Genomic DNA, 17423 nt, shown 5'->3' with positions numbered 1-17423 from the left:
CGCCAGAGAATTTTGTAGACTTAATCTCTCCAATATATCAAGCTCCCTCACACAAGTACTAGGAAATGATTTCCTCTCATCTCCTTTCCTTATTAGCTCAGGCACACATCAGGGGTGCCCTTTATCCCCCTTGCTTTTTGCACTTGCACTGGAACCTCTTGTGGTTTCTCTGCGTAATTTAGAGAACTTTTATGGTATCACAATTAACAATATTTCGGTTAAGCTTTCACTGTATGCGGATGGCATGCTTTTATTTATTTCTAAACCCTTAATATCTATCCCTGAAATAATTACTCAAATAGAATCATTTGGTTCATTTTCGGAATATAAAATTAATTTAGCAAAATCAGAACTTTTAGTATTGACAGGAGAGGCCTCTGTTTTTTTTTGAACCACCCAATTCTAGCACATTTTCCCATAGCTAATTCTAGTTTTAAATATTTTGGCATACACATTCCATCTTCTCTATCAAATCTATATTTATTAAATTTCGGAACTAATAATTTTGAAAATAGAAAAGTTGCTTAGTGACTGTTTTCTCTTCCTCTCTCCCTTCTGGGCAGAGCTGAAGTGATTAGGGGAGTTGCCTTCCCTAAGCTTTCATATTTACCATATATACTCGAGTATAAGCCTACTTTTTCAGAACATTTTTTATGCTGAAAAAGCCCCCATCGGCTTATGCTCGAGTGACGGTCCCACTTGAGTCACTAAGTTTTCCCAGGTTTTTTTTTGTAAAATTAGGTTCCTCGGCTTATAATCGGGTCGACTTATATTCGAGTATATATACGGTATTAATAACCTTACCTTTCTTAGAAGAGATGCCCAACGTATAATGAGATGTTTTAAAAAAATTATGGGCAGGTAAGAGATCAAGAATTCCTTTCGAAAGCCTTTGGCTGCTCAGGGAGGAGGGAGGTTTGGGCATCCCTAACCCTATCCAATTTAGCAGAGCAACAATGTTCCGTTATATTACGGACTGGTTATGGGGCAGATCTACATTTACAAATTACAAATTCGCCCGCTGCGCTCCTACATACACCCCAACATAAACTCCCTTTAGAAGTTAAAAGTAACATTTTATTTGGCATACATATTTAGCTTGATGTTCTTCCCATGAAAAAATAAGTAGAAAACCTGAGTCATCCATACACAATACACTGTGGGGCAACCCATGCTTCCTCCCAGGCCTCGAAAACAACATTTCTTGAATGGAGGGATCGAGATATTGCAGCCATAAGAGATGTCTTTGACCCTGGTGGGAAAAATATACTGTTGTTTTCGGAACTACAGTTGAAATATCGTATTCCAAACCGAGATTTTATTCCAATCTCAGCAACTGTCCAGCTCTATCCCCACCGTGGATTGCCGCAGGAATAGGATCAATGATGATAAATCTGATGTCAGAGATGGAATGGTTCATCTCCAGCCAGTGGCGGGCTACCGGTTGGTCAGATTTCCTTGACAAGAGGGCACTGTTAATGGCAGATCTATGGAGTGCCATGCGTTCACAGACCGTTCTAACTGTTTTGCCTACATAATGAAGCAGACAGGGGCAAAACACATATAAATTACATGAGTGGACAAACATGATAAAACATGTTTAATTGGGAACAGTTGCTCATTATGAGGGTGCTTGAATGTCCTGCAAACCACTAAGTTCATACATGTGGTGCATTTAAGACACTTGTAGCACCCTGGTTGTCTCTGGCGGAAGTTGGTAGGGGGGCACTGCTGGCGAACCCCATAATATCCGTGTGGACCACAAAGTCCTTGATATTGTGGCCCCAAGTATAACACGACAGGGGTCTAGATGACTTGAAACAAGGTAAAGCCAATGATTTAGTGGCTCTCTGTACAACAGGGCTACTGGTTGTAAATTGTTGTTTCCATGGGAGGACGGCTTCCCCAGATTTCGGTTTACTGGACAGCAGTGTGTCCCTAGGCATAGAAAGTACTTCCCATTGTATGTTCCTGAGATGATTTAGCTGATTTCCCCTATGATGAAATTTGTCCACTATCATGTCGGTACTGTTGATTGCTGCCTCCGTTGTGCTTGAAATTCTTGCTGCTCTCATTAACTGGGATTTCGGTAGCCCACGCTTGCTCATAATTTCTTTCAACTCCAAAAGAGAGAGATAGACTACGATATGCAGGCCCAAAGCATTTTATTCGACTCCACTGAAGACGAATTGACACCAGAGACTTAGTTGGAGGACATTGCTCATCAATTCCTTCGACTCAAAAAGAGAGAGATAGACTACATGCTACATGGATCATCACTATGTAAGTATTATCGACAACAAATGATTCCCAGAGGATTTAGAATCCGTAATTTACCCACTATAGGACGTTTCAACCTGGACTTTTGTACCAATTGGGTAGGAATACTTAATAAATGTAGTAATGATTTTATCTTGCTGGTTATTGAAGAATCGTCCCGGGAACTGAAGCTGGTAAAAGATAAAATTTCCACTTTGGAAACCCTGTTTGATATCCCTACTATACGTACTACGAATCCTGAGTGAGTAACGACGTTGGACCAAAAAATCAACAAATACAGACAAGATCTACTTAAGTTTAAGACCAATAAGTTTACGACTGTGACGCGTGACTATGAGGAAAATAGAGTGTACTACTGGCTGATGGGAGGGGAACCACAGCCTCAACAATATGGCAACGGTACCTATGCTTATCGCCGACGCAGAGAAAACCGCACAAGGGAGGCACCCACGTCCAATTCTGACAGCGATTTCAGACTGAGGGATTCGGATGAACCCTCTCAGAGATCAGAGGTCCCTTTAGGGGAGACATTGGCAGCCCCCAAACGAGGAAGAGGCATAGGACGACCACCCACCGGGGTGGCCAGAACTCGCGGATGCCGAGAGCTGAGAGCCCTGGCGTTGAATTGATTTATAACCTTTCCAGCCATGTCCTGACCTCGGCAGAGATGTCAGTTTTGAACAAGGGGTTATCATTCATCCCCACTAACAAACAAAATGATTTCCAGTGGCAAATTGCTAAATACAGATTTGAAAGAAATCTGAGATTAAAAGAACATATCCAGCACCAAGCGAGCAGCGAACCCATTTCCAGCATACAAAAATTCATTAGATCTCACTCAACGTCCACTTTTGATCCCAGTTCCACCAATTAGTCCATACCCATATTCTCCCGTCCGCTAGACGCAGCAGTGGTTAAGTATAATGGAGCAGCCCCCACTATCTACCACAACATGTCTCGTCAAGAAAGGGATGCCTTAACACAGTTATCCAGCTACAAACATAGTCATTCAGGACTTGGCCGACTATAAAAGGGAACTGGAACTCCAATTATCAGATGCCAATATATACGCCCAACTCTCTAAAGATCCCACTAAACAATATAAAATTGAATTGGATCTTCTTCTTCATGAAGCAGTGGCTACTGGACAATTGGAACCCACACTGGCAGCGGCTCTTCTTCAGCCACACCCGGTGGTACCTCTCATCTACACAGTTCCCAAAGTACACAAAAACATCAATAAACCTCCCGGAAGACCCATCATCACTGCCAATCAATCATTATATCAACCTGTCTCGAAATTGTTGGATACCATTCTCCAACCACATGTCCAGGTTCAGTCTACATTCATTAAGGACACCACAGCTTTCCTAACATTATTACATCAAATGGACACCATTCCCCCTGATACGGTACTGGTTACCATGGTTGTGTGCAGTCTGTACAAGTCCATCCCCCAACGGGCAGGGGTGGCTGAGGTAGCATGTTTCCTCCGTGATAATGATATTCAGGACCTGGACCATCCACTGTTTCTACAACTGTTGCTCCTAACATTGGAACGCAACTATTTCCTATACGATGGGAAATTTTTCCAACAACTAAGTGGGTGTGCAATGGGGAGCCCAGTGGCACCCAGTTTCGCCAATATTTTCATGTTTAGCGAAGAACGTGAGAAATTCCTACATCATCTACAATTTAGACAATTTAGACGTGTTTATTTTATGGACTGGCCCCACACATATTCATGAGGAACATGTTGCAGCTATCAACTCGAGTGACTCCCCAATAAAATACACTGTCAACATTCAAACTAAAAGTATTAACTTTCTGGACGTATTGGTGAGCATACATGACAACAGGATTGAAACTGGGGTATATACCAAGTCCAATGATCGGAACACTCTTTTGTTGGCCTTCAGTCATCACCATAAACCTTTGAAGCGTGGACTACCGAAATCCCAGTTAATGAGAGCAGCAAGAATTTCAAGCACAACGGAGGCAGCAATCAACAGTACCGACATGATAGTGGACAAATTTCATCATAGGGGATATCAGCTAAATCATCTCAGGAACACACAACGGGAAGTACTTTCTATGCCTAGGGACACACTACTGTCCAGTAAACCAAAATCTGGGGAGGCCGTCCTCCCATGGAAACAACAATTTACAACCAGTAGCCCTGTTGTACAGAGAGCCACTAAATCATTGGCTTTACCTTGTTTCAAGTCATCTAGACCCCTGTCGTGTTATACTCGGGGCCACAATATCAAGGACTTTGTGGTCCACACGGATATTATGGGGTTCGCCAGCAGTGCGTCACGGCCGCATTACCATACATACGCCCAGCGTTTGCATGGGAACGCCCATGAAACGCGGGGTGTAAACATATGGTAATGAGCCCAAACAGCCCTTCACACCCCTCTCCACCCCCTGGTCGTAGTGTACACATTTCATGCGGATTGTGGCCGTGCGTCCCGCTCGCACATGCGCAGAGACGCCTCTGCACATGCGCAGACACAAAACATCGGCGGCACGAACGGATATTACCGCACCAACCAGAATAAGGGCCAATATACTAATTGAATTCACATTTTATACTCCTGCCCTAAATTTTGAATAGTGTGTAAAGGCCTGCTTTCATCCCCTTTTCAACTAGGCAGAAGAACTTTACAAGGGTGTCGCTTATCACCCCTCTTATTTGCAATTGCTATAGAACCACTTGATAACAAGGTAAGAACTTATCCTCTTATACAAGGTATCAAAATTGGACCAATTAAAAATTGCATTATTTGTGGACAATACCTTAATATTTATTTCTAACCACACTTACTCCTTACCGGCTTTATGAAATCTTATTGACTCATTAGGAAAACTTTCAGGTTATAAAGTAAATCTGACAAAATCATTAATATTATTCTTGGGAAGTCAGATCCAAATTCTCTAAAACCTTTCAATATCCCATTTGCTTGTACCCTTTCTCACTTTAAATATTTAGGGATCCAAATTTGTGCTAACCTATCCAAACTTTATGCATTACATTTTTCTCTTATTATTTCACAGATAGCAAATAAGTTATACCCCCTTTACACCGCTGAAAAATCCGGGTCAGAGGCCGGTTAGACCCGGATCTGCGGCGGTGTAAATGGGGTCAAGCCGTGTCCATTTACACGGGTCCTCTACCCAGGTCCTGACGAAGTCCTGACATGACGAAGCGCGTTGAGGGTTTGTTGGCAGTGACGCGGGAAATCTAGCCGGTCTAACTTACAAGCTGTGGAAAGATCTTGCTACCGCCTTGCTGAGAAGCCTGATTGTTGCTGGTGATGTGATCATCATATTCGTGTCCTGAAACTTAAGTGTATGTGAGCTTTTATTTTTTAGTAAATTGTAAATAATACTTGCATGTGAGATATATCTATATATCTATATATATATCTATATATATATATATATATATATATATATATATATATATATATATAATGTCCAGAGGGCTAAGCACATGCACAACAAATGTCATAGGAGCCCGGTGCCAGCTGTAGACTGTTGTCAGTCAAGTATACATACTCACGCTGCCGAAGCAGCCGCAGCAGCACACGGGAAGAGAAGTCACACAAGGCAGACGATGAATGGCTATATATATATATATATATATATATATATATATATATATATATATATATATATATATATATACCCCACTGCACTGCTTTGCCCAGGGGTCCTAATGCTCTTAAGATGGCCCTGCCTCTTGGCAATGGCCAACTTCACCCCCCTTGCAATGAGCAACCCATCCGGCAACAAGCAATTTCACCCCCCTTGGCAATGAGCAAGCATTTTTAATGACATCCACACGAAAATGCAGGGTTGACCCTGGTTCAGTGTAAATGGTGCAGACCCAGGTCCGACCCAGGTCGAAGTTGCGTTGTAAATGGGGTATAAATCAGGGTCAGATCCTGGAAACTCCAGAATTCAAAGACCAGGGTCCGACCAGGGTTTTTTCTGTAAAAGGGGTATAAATTATGTGCAGATGTAGTGTTTCTACAGGAGTCTCACCTGACACCCCCTGAAATACTTAAATTAAACACCGTGGTTGGTGCTGGCATTGGCTTCCTTTAATTCTTTAAATTTAAGTCAATATTGACTCAGAAACATATTCCTACCTCTGTCCATACTTCTCATTCAGACATGGAGGGACAATATTTCAATTTATTCAATTTATTCATTTAGATATAAATTATGCAATGTTTACGCTCCCAATGTCTTTTCTAAAATATTATTTTGTAGAATTATTACTATGTTTACTTCATATTTAGATACTAATACTGTTTTAGGAGATGATTTTAATGAAGTATCCTCGGTGGTGCTAGATTAGATCTTGGAAAAATTTCCACTTTTATTACTAGGCAGATAAGCAATAATAAAATCTATTATATTCCCAAAAATATTCTGTTGCATGCAGATGCTACCGATAGCTCTACATAAAACAGATATAAATAGACTGGACTCCCTTTTTCAGGGCAGGCGACACGGGGGTCAAGGGGGACAAGTGTGACGGGCCCCAGAGATATGAAGGGCCCCAGAGCTTCCATGCCTGGGCATGGCCACTGCCTGTACTAGCTGATCTGTCAGTGACCCTTGTGGGTTGGCAGTCTACTGTGCACCATCTGTTTTTGGCTGAGTCTGACTGACTCACTGTGTGCCACTGTCGTCTACTGTGTGTGCACCCTGCCACTTGGTGCTCAGAGCCATCTACTCTGTGTGTGCGCATGGCCTGGTGCCGCAGGCGCACAGCCTTACCCACCGCTGGTGCTGTTGCCTCAGTTTCTAGCTCCTGTACTTTTACTGCGCTGGTCGTCTGTTCCGCACTCTGCGAAAGATCTGCCCTGCCTGCTCGTAGCACTCAGCATTCTTTTGTGAAAGTGACAGGCCAGCAGCAGCTGGAGCCAGCAGGAAGCAGCAGCCAGGAGCCAAGCCAGCAGGACTGAGAACGAGAGAAGTCCGTACCTGAAAGCAGGATCTGGAGCAGCGAAAGGTTAAGGCTCATGCAGAAGAGCATTGTGTGGATTTGGGATTAGGTGGGGGGCCCCAGAAATATAATTGTACAGGGCCCCAAGATTTCTGTTGCCGGCCCTGCCCTTTTTTTCCAAATTCATATGGCAAAACAAACATCCTAGGATTGCTAGAACAAAACTTAAAACCCCTAAATCTGAAGGAGGTCTAGGTTATCCTGACTTGAAAACATATCCCTTCAGTATTAGTATTCTTCAGGTATATAAGTGACTGGATTCTGAATAAATCTGTATATAATGACAACTCACTAGATCAGGCAATTTTTTCTCCATATGCCATAGGGGCCTTAATTCAGACCAAATCTACATCTAACCCATCAAAACTTAGATTTCACATACTATTCAAAGACACTTATAACACAACATATGTAATAGAAATCCCTATATTTCTCAATTCATACATACAGTATGTGGTGTAATTCTTCTTTCCCCCCATCCTTGTCTAATCTGAAGTTTAATAAAAGTTTAATTATGTATACATTTAAAAAAAAAATCTATTTCTCAGATATAGGTGCAGTATAGCAGGTTGATAGTGTCTATGTTGACTGCAGAAGGTCAACACAGGAAAAAGTTTGACACAAGCAAAAAGTTGATATGCGAAAAAGTCAACACATGAAAAGGTCATGAAATTGGACCCCCAATTAGTAGCACCTGGTACACTTTACCATTCCCAATAGGAGTCCACATGGATGGCATTAAAAAAAAAAATATATATATATATATATATATATATATATATATTATAAGGGCACGGTAGTGCCCTTATATTAAGGCTGAATCGAACGAACGGATTTTTCCCATAGGGAACTTTTCGGATGGGGGCATGGTGTTTGAGGGACTGCACCTCAAAAGTGACTGGGCGTACTGAGCTGAAATTTGGCATGTACGTGTAGAATCGTCAACCGGTGCTGCGTGCCAAATTTCAGGGCGAAATATTAAAAAATGACCAATTGGGAGCGATCTAAACTTCCAACTGCCAGTTTTTTTCTGACACTTCAGAAATGACACTTTGTCACCCATGTTTTTCAATAGTTTTTATTGAGTTTTTTGCATAAAATAAGGAATATGTATATAAACATACACGATAACAAATTGTCTTAACATGAATAGACTTAAAGTATATTGAATATTAGGTCCACCTTGAGTTATATTTAGGGAGTAATGAGTAGAAGAAAATTTTCATACAACATCTATGAAAAAGTATAATATTCTCGTTCTTTCATTTAACAATATATAAATTACTAAAGTCAAACAAGGGGGAATTTTCGGCATGAGTACTGTTGTACTGAGGTGTGGGGGGGGGGAAGACAAGACAAGAGAACATGAGGGGGAGGTGGGAAGGAGAAGGGTTATTTCGGATACAAGAAAGATGTTGGTTGTCGTCCAGGGGCTTCAGGAACCAGATCTTAGTGGGTATCTGAACTATTATGTAGGGAGCTCAGTAGGAGGTCTGTCAATAATATCAACATGAGGGCTTCGGGATTGCTTCACATAGGAAAGATTTGTTTATGAGGGTCACTACTCTCATCCCCAGAGGCATAGAGAACTCACCCACCTCCGTACCCCACAAATCCTCTATAAATAGATCATTTGTCATTAGGGATCGGGATATTGGCTGATTTCACTAATTCTGGATCTAGTGAGTTTATGAATAAGTTCCATTTTTGGTGAAATTTTTTCTGAGAAGGTGAGGGGCTAAATTTAATTGCTCTAATATCAAATAGAAGAAGTTGAAGGAGTTTATCTTTTAATTCACGTATGGTGGGTGTTGATTGTTTGATCCAGTGGATCAGTATTAGTTTCTTAGACAAAGTAAGTATAACTGTAAGGAAGGGGAGGTTACTACTAGGATAGGAGAGAGAGGGCCAATTTCGGAAATTAAGACATAGACATGCGAGTGGGTCTATGGTAACTGATGTTGAGAATAAGGCATTAATGTATTGCACAACCTTTCTCCAGAATTTCAGAATTTTCCTACATGACCAGAAACAATGGAAGAATTTTGCGTTCGCCATCCCACACTTGACACACTCCCCGTTAGCTTCAGGAGACATGTATTAACTCTGGGCAGGGTCTATGTATAACCTGTGTATTGTTTTGAAATGAACCTCTTGGAGGTAGGAAGACTGAAGTATACTCATTGTGTTAGTAAAGTGACCAATTAGAGATTTCATGTCTATCTCTGTCGATAGGTCAGTGCTCCAGTGTGTTGTAAGAGGAGATGTCGGAAGCTGTTTTTTATGTTCCAATAGAATGTTTATTATAAGAGCTGTTTTAAATTTGGTGGTACTTAGAGGTAGTAGAGGGTCAGGTTCTACAAAAGAGATTATATCAGGGATGATAGGTGTTATAAAATGTCTGGCCTGTAGGTACATGTAAAAGTTTGAATTCGGAAGGTTGTATTTTCGTTTTAGAGTATCGAAAGAATGTATAGTGCCCCCTGGGTCAAACAACTTGGTTGCTAAGTCCAGACCTTTGCATTTCCATATTAGAAACGTGTTATTAGTGTCATGAACCTGACTTGGTTCACAGTTATTTCCTGAGGTTTCTATGCCTGTTTGTTTCCTAGCTGCTGCTGTTGCAGCTGCTCTGCATTTTCAGTGATTAGAACTCCTGTGAAGCTCCCTGAGTTCAGCACCAGTCACATGATCCCAGGTAACTCAAGGCATACTTCCTGGTTCTGTCTGCTGCTGCAAGCTGCAGAAAATCAAGCAATCACCTGGAGGAATATAAGCCAGCTTCCCAGAGTCCTCCTTGCCTTGAACAAATGTTCATTCTGCTTCCTGTGTGGTTACCCCAGAGACAGAGAGTTCTAAGGCTCCTGGCTATCCAGTCTCCAGCGATACCATCTCCAAGTGTCCTGCTGCTACTTACCTGGTTCCTTTCATCTCCAGAGACTCCTGCTAATACCATCCCTGCGGTCGAGTATCAGGTGTCTCGCTGAGCACCTCTCTGGCTCTTAAGCCAGTTACCAATATCAGTGATTTCACCATCTTGTCCTGATCCTGTCGACAGTCCCCGTCAACACCTGGGTTGGCTCACTGTTATTGTGCTCCATAGAGACTATTACATCCCTGACGTCCACCAGTTGCTGCATTCAAGTATTGTCGCATATACACTTGTTGCCGACATCCTGTGTCGACTATATACAAAAGTACCTCCAGAGACCCTGTTACACTTTCCTAGTTATCTACATTGTGTACTGACGACTCCCAGGTCGTCACCTCTCGGCTCCCAGGCCGCCCCAGTGATCCCCAGTGATCCCCAGTGTCGGCTTCCAGGCCGCTCCAGCGATCTCCAGTATCGGCTCCCAGGCCGCTCCAGTGATCCCCAGTGATCTCCAGTATCGGCTCCCTAGCCGCTCCAGCGATCCTCAGTGTCTCCAGCGTCTTCCTGTGGTACCCTCGTGTCATCCCCGGCTTCCAGGCCGCATCTCACGGTACTCAGCTCTCCAATACTGTGTACTCCCTGCTATTCACATTCCTCAGTGTCCTCCGTGTTGCTGTATAGCATTCAGTGCCATCGATCACCATCGATGGTTTAAGTACCCCTCAAAAGACTCTTGTGTTTCAAACCCTGCCAAAGCCACAGGGGAACCTGGGCAGAGGGCCGCGACCTGGTCGGCAGTTGCAGCGAAGTCCATATCCCCTTGCGGGGGTCCCTGGTGATACCACTGTCGGCTTAGACCCCGCGCCTCTGCTTTAGGTCTCAGCCAATCCTCTGTGTCCCCGGCAGGTCGTCTTCCCCCATCCTCCGTGCATGAGTTACGACTACCTCCAACCTCCTTCGTCCTGCTACCCAGCGCCCTCCACTGGTCCACCACGGTCACAGCCGGGAACACAAGAAACCCCGGTGCTGACAATTAGTCAGCGAGGGAGGGAATTGAGGGTTGCCCCAGATAGGTATATATTGTGTGATATGTGGTTTCCTGTCAAGAGTTTTATTTATTTGGATCCAAGAGTTGTATGTGCCCTTAAATAATATATGATTGAGAATGTGTGAGGGGATCGTTTTTATATGTGAGTGAATAAGAGCACTAGGAGAGAAGGGGTGAAATATCTCTTTTTCTACTGTAGGGTTCGTAAAAGTTGAGTTGTCCATTAACCAATCAGATATGATCCGGAAATGAGAAGCCCAGGAGTAAAGTTGAAAATCTGGGAGTCCCAGACCTCCATCAATTTTGGGTCTCGTTAGTTTGGAAATGGACATACTCGGTTTTTTACTGTTCCAGAGGAATTTGTTCATTAGTGTGTTGATACGTAATACGTCTTGTTTAGATACAATAATAGGAAGCATTTGAAATATATAATAGATTTTTGGGAAGACCACACTTTTTAATACTGCTGATCTACCTAATAATGACAGCGGAAGTTTGGTCCAATTTTCTAACTGAGATTCTATTTTGGATAGTAAGGGTGGCAAATTAGTCCTGTATAGTTTGAGAGGGTCACTGGTAATTAAGACTCCTAGATATTTGATGTATGTTGTTTGAATTTTAAACTTGGAAATTAGCTGATGGGTAGAAAATGACTGTGAAGGAGATGAGAGTGGGAGTATCTCTGTTTTATCTATATTAATTTTGTATCCTGAGATAGAACCGAATGAGTTGATTATTCTTAGGATATGTGGGATGGAAGATAAAGGGTTAGATATCAGTAGAATCATGTCATCAGCAAATAATGTTAATTTGAGCTCCACTCGCCCTACTCTAATTCCTGTAAAGTCTGGGGATGCTCTGAGGGCCATGGCTAAAGGTTCTATTGCAATGGCAAATAATAGAGGAGAGAGGGGGCATCCCTGCCTAGTACCTCTTTGTATAGGAAAAGGAGGTGATAAAAAGCCATTACAAGCTATCTGTGATGTGGGGTTCGTATACAAGGTTTTTAGGAATGAGATAAATTTTTGGGGAAAGCCAAATTGAGTCATAGTATGATAGAGATGTTGCCAGGAAACTAAATCGAAGGCCTTTTCTGCATCTATGGCCAGGAGTAGATTAGGGGAGTCTGATGGAACATTTGAGAAATGGGATTGGGTGGCAGCTAGTAGTTTACGGATGTTGCATGTAGACTGGCGACCTTTAATGAAGCCTGTCTGGTCTTTATGTATGATAGAAGGAAGTGCGGGATTTAGTCTGTCAGCCAGGATTTTGGTGAGTAGTTTATAGTCACAGTTAAGAAGGGAAATGGGGCGGTATGAGCCTGGTTTTGTTAGATCTCTCCCTGGTTTTGGGAGGACCTTTATTATGGCGGAGTTAAAATGGGGCGGGATTGTGTTGTTGGCTAGTATGGAGTTAAAAAGTGAAACTAAGATGGGGGCTATTCTGTCTGGGTACATTTTGTAGAAATCTCCAGAGAAACCGTCTGGACCAGGTGCTTTGGCGGATTTTAGGGATTTGATGGCTTTGATGACTTCATCTAGGGATATGGGTGCTGTGAGTTGAGAGCTGAGTTGTGGTGGGAGTTGCGTATATTGCAGAGAAGACCAGTCTTGGGTTGGGTGATCAATGTCTGTGGCTTGAGTATTGTTATCTGGGGGGGGGGGGAACTGGTGTGGGTTCTGAGTAAATCAAGGTGTAGTAGTCTGACATGGCTTGGGATATTTGAGCATTAGAAGTGGTAAGGGAGCCGGATGGGAGACAGAGATGATTTACAGCCATAGCAGGGCGGGTGGAGTTCAGAACATTAGTTAGTAGCTTGCTAGTCTTATTTCCATATTTATAATAGCGGTAATTTGAGATAAATTGATGTTTATCTGACATATTCTGTAGGGTAGCATCGAATATGGCCTTAGCTTGTAGATAATTAGTTCTGTTTGTGGTGGAGGATTGTGTCGTATATGCGGAGTAGGCTTCAGTTAAAGTAGTCTGTTGCTGAATATATAATGAATATGTGGCTCTCTTCTGTTGTTTTTCATGAGATAGGATAAAGCCTCTTAGGACCGACTTTGCTGTCATCCAATATAGGGCGGGATTGGTAGCTAATGTAGAGCTGTTATGGGAGTGGAAATCATCCCACGTTGATTGTAGTTTATTTTGAAATGTGGAGTTTTGGGCTAGGTGGGCAGGAAATCTCCATGATCTGTATGGGGATAATTCTTTTGAGGTCTGTATTACAATGTGGGACAACGCATGGTCCGACACTATAATAGGGTGTATATCAGAGTCTCTAATTTGGGGGAAGATGGAAAGAGAAGTACATATGTAGTCGATGCACGAGAAAGTATGGTGTGCTGCGGATAGACATGTATATTCCCTCTGGGTAGGGTGAAGGGCTCTCCAGGTGTCAACTAAATGTAGTGCTTGGAGAATATATGAAATGCCTAGTTTGGGGTTATGTCTCTGCGTGCGGGTTCTGGAGGATCTGTCAAGCGTGGGATGGGCGGTCATATTAAAATCACCACAAAGTATGATGTGGGAGTCCAAGTGTGGAGTGAGTAATCCTATAATTGTTTTGACAAATTGTTTTGAATATTTGTTGGGTGCATATATGGTACATACCACATATCCAGCATTGTGAATTTTTAAGGAGGTCAGGAGGAATCGTCCTTCTGGGTCTGGTTGTGCTGAGATAATTTCTATAGGGAGTGATTTTGAAGCTAAAATAACTATTCCCCTAGATTTACTAGAGTAAGGGGCCGAGGCTGAGGCTATCAGCCTCCAATTGTACATCTGCAATTTAAGGACTTCTGGGGGGAGGAGGTGTGTTTCTTGCAAGCATATCAAATCTAAGTTTTGCCTCTGGAGATAGAGCAGTACCTTGCGCCGTTTGATGGGGGAATGGAAGCCGCCCACGTTTAGGGTTCCAATCTTCAGATTAGTCATGATGGGTTAATCTAAGTCCACCGAAAACAGGATGTGACGACTTCAATCTGTTGCTTTGGGTTGAGCTAGGAAAACAAGAGGGGAATTGGGGAAGGGGAGACAAACAATGGCCTGACAAGGGGGACTGACAATCACATGAAAAGGGTATGTATAACATACTATATATTATTACGGAGAAAACGACATTCCGCACAATGCTGATAAAAAAATGTAAATTAGTAACGTGCCAGTTATTGTGGCACAACATTTCGTAACTAAACCGGTACATAATCTTTGAACCGTAACCCTAGGGGGGTAGATAGGAGTGACCATTAAACATTTATATAGTAATTCTAGATGGGATTGGATGGAGGTCTTAATGGAAGTATAGACAATAATAATTACTAGGAACAGAAATAGAGAAATATGAAGTAATATTAACAGAAGGAGTAATAATCTGAGTTTTTTTTTTTTTTTTTATCAATCTTAGGCATGGAGAGAAGAGATATAGTCAGTGTCACTTTAGTTCCCATATATAGGGGATTTCGTTATGAAAAATCCTCAGGTGGTGGTGCTTGGTATATTGGGAGTTTGGGGGTCAGAGCTGACATCTTGGCGAGTGTGATGAACAAAAATTATTTCGGGTCTTGCGGACATGGAAGGGTAATATTTGAGATCATGGCTGATGATCTGAGATGTCTGCTGGTGTTCCAGAATTTTGTTCCCTCAGGAATTCCTCCGCGTCTCCAGGTGTAGCGAAATCCAGGTGTGAATCATCAGTGAAAATACGTAAGCGTGCAGGGTAGAGCAACGCAAATTTGCGTTTGTCTGTTACCAACTTGGAGCAGATAGGAGAAAATGCCCTTCTCATGCGTGATAGCTCCACAGAGTAATCTTGAAAAAGGCGTAGGGTTTTCCCCTCCCATGTGAGGTTAGGTATTTTACGGGACGCCTTCCAGATTGCCATCTTGTGCAGGTAATTCATACAGCGAAAAAGAACCACCCTGGGGCGGGAGTCGTTCTGTCTGGGAGAGGGTCCCACTCTGTGCGCTCTCTCTACCACAAGATCCTTACATTCCGCTTGTATATTTAATAACTGCGGTAGTGTTGTAGAAACAAATGCTGCGAGTGCTGGACCTTTGATGGTCTCCGGGAGACCCACAAGTCTAATATTGTGTCTTCTCGACCTGTTCTCAATGTCATCAAGCTTATCCCATAGCTGATGGTATTCTTTCTGCAGCTTGATGATGTCTCTCTGGGCTAAGTGCATATCATGATGGAGTGCTCCCATTCTATTTTCAGTGTCAGTGACTCTGACATTGAGAAGCTGTAGCTGTTGTGTTATTTCAGCAACAGCTTTATTCAGTAAGGGAGCCATAGCAGCCTGTATTGTGTCTATAATATCCTTATATATTGCAGGGGACGCTGGGTCTCTATTTAGCAGGGTATCTTGGTGCAGCAGATTACCTTCACTGTATCTGTCCGCTGGGGAGGGGGGCGCCGAGTCCAGCTCCGGCACCATGTTGGTTTCAGCCCTGCGTTTCTCTGCTCTCTGTTGCTGGGGCTTCTTTGATGTCCCCGGACCTAGAGATGTATCCATTTTATCCCTGAGACTGCGGGTAAGGTCAGCTGGTGGGCGGGAGGCTGTGTGTCGACCCTAATTGCAAAATTATGCGGGTACGGTAACGGAGCTGTGCCGTTCAGGCTGCTCCAGACATGAGCCGGAAGCGGCAGTCCTTTGTCACCCATGTTAGTCTATGAGGTTTTTTTTGGGAAGGCATAACTCGGGGTAGGGGAACAATTGAGACTTGGGGTTTGTTTTATTAGGTAGATATTGTCCCAGTGGAGTGCCTTTTGGGGTTGAGGATTTTCAGATAGGTGCAGTTTTTTTTTATAATTTAGTGAAATGTCCCCCATTATAAAGATAGGAGAGCTCAACTTGTTGCGCAGCCGCAGTCCCGCCACAGCAGGGGGTGTACTCACAGTGGCTTCACTTGGGTGTACCAAGATGGCCGACTCCTGCTCGCAAACTGAAATTCTCGTCTGTAAGTGGAAATAGCTGTGTTTAAGTTATAAATGTGGGTGGGTGTGGGGATGGGGATGGGTGCTGAGTGATTATTAGCCCTGACATTGCTTTAATTACAGAGTTTAAGGTCCGTGCTACCACTGTGTCAGGCGGCTGTAACCAAGCTGACATCATTTAATTTATTCACTGCACTGCCGGGAAATTCAAAAGTGGTCTGTGCAGCAGCCAGCGGAGCGGGGTGTGTTGACATGTGGGCAGACAAGTCTCTGTGCCCTGCTGGTGGGAGCTAGCTTACTAGCACACTGTGACAGAGACATATATACAGCCACCAGGAAAAAGAGTTTGCAGCCATTTGGGCACCCTGAGCTTGCAGCAAGATGCACCTCCCATCAGTGCCCCGGGCATAAGGAGCATCACAATACTGTGCAGCGCCCCATCTAATGCTGTTATATGGCAGGGCACCCGGGTGAGAGCCGCTGTAATTGCCGAGCACCCCCCCTCTCCCGGTGAGCGCTGGGGACATGCTATGTGCGGGCTGCTACTACACCCAGGGCTCTCCTCCTCTGCTGCTCTCTCACTCTCCTGCAGGGGTCGCCCGTCCTGACTCCAGCAGAGAGAGACGAGTGGGTCAGTTACATGCCTCAACAGCAGGCACTGGGAGACGGAGGGCTACAGGGCTAACAGCAGGCCATGTCACAGTGCCCTCCGAGTCTCCAGTAAGTAAGTACCTGCTATTACTGTGCTGCACTGCAGAATAATCAGGCTTTTAGGGGGCGTGGCCAAGATTATGATTATGCCACGCCCCCTTTATGTTGACCTGAACAAACTTAATGCAGCCTGAGTCCAGCCTATACTGCTTCTTCCATGCCTGCCTTGCTGTCTCCTGAGGTTGTTGTTCGACCAGGAGGTAATGTGTGTCACTGTGTGTGCAGGGACTGGGGGAACAGAGTGTGGGGATGTTCCTGCATGTGATATAAAGTGAGGGAATCGACTGTGAGTGCGCAGGTCCCGAGGGTAAATAGGTATTGTGTGTTGGTGCTGACATGAGGTAGAGCTGACATGAGGCAGTTTTATACATATATATATATATATATATATATATATGTGTGTGTGTGTGCTGTGACCCCCCCGTGTGTGTGTGATGTGACCCCCCCCACGTGTGTGTGCTGTGACCCCCCTCCATGTGTGTGCTGTGCGCGCCCCCCCGTGTGTGTGCTGTGACCCCCCTCCATGTGTCTGCTGTGCCCCC

At 43.7% G+C, this 17423-nt stretch overlaps 1 long non-coding RNA gene across 1 annotated transcript in view; it reads left to right on the top strand.

Annotated features, from left to right (window-relative positions):
* Window positions 1–17423, top strand: part of LOC146079607 (uncharacterized) — a 146421-nt gene that overhangs the window by 57595 nt on the left and 71403 nt on the right. The window contains exon 2 of the long non-coding RNA XR_014474642.1: window positions 4937–5010. This is a non-coding gene — a long non-coding RNA (uncharacterized LOC146079607). The remainder of the gene's footprint in view (window positions 1–4936; window positions 5011–17423) is intronic.

The sequence above is a fragment of the Crinia signifera genome, chromosome 5 (assembly GCF_055691185.1).
Source record: "Crinia signifera chromosome 5, ASM5569118v1, whole genome shotgun sequence".
Taxonomy (NCBI): domain Eukaryota; kingdom Metazoa; phylum Chordata; class Amphibia; order Anura; family Myobatrachidae; genus Crinia; species Crinia signifera.
The sequence above is the reverse complement of the archived record's forward strand: the minus strand, read 5'-3'. Positions and strand labels throughout refer to the sequence as shown.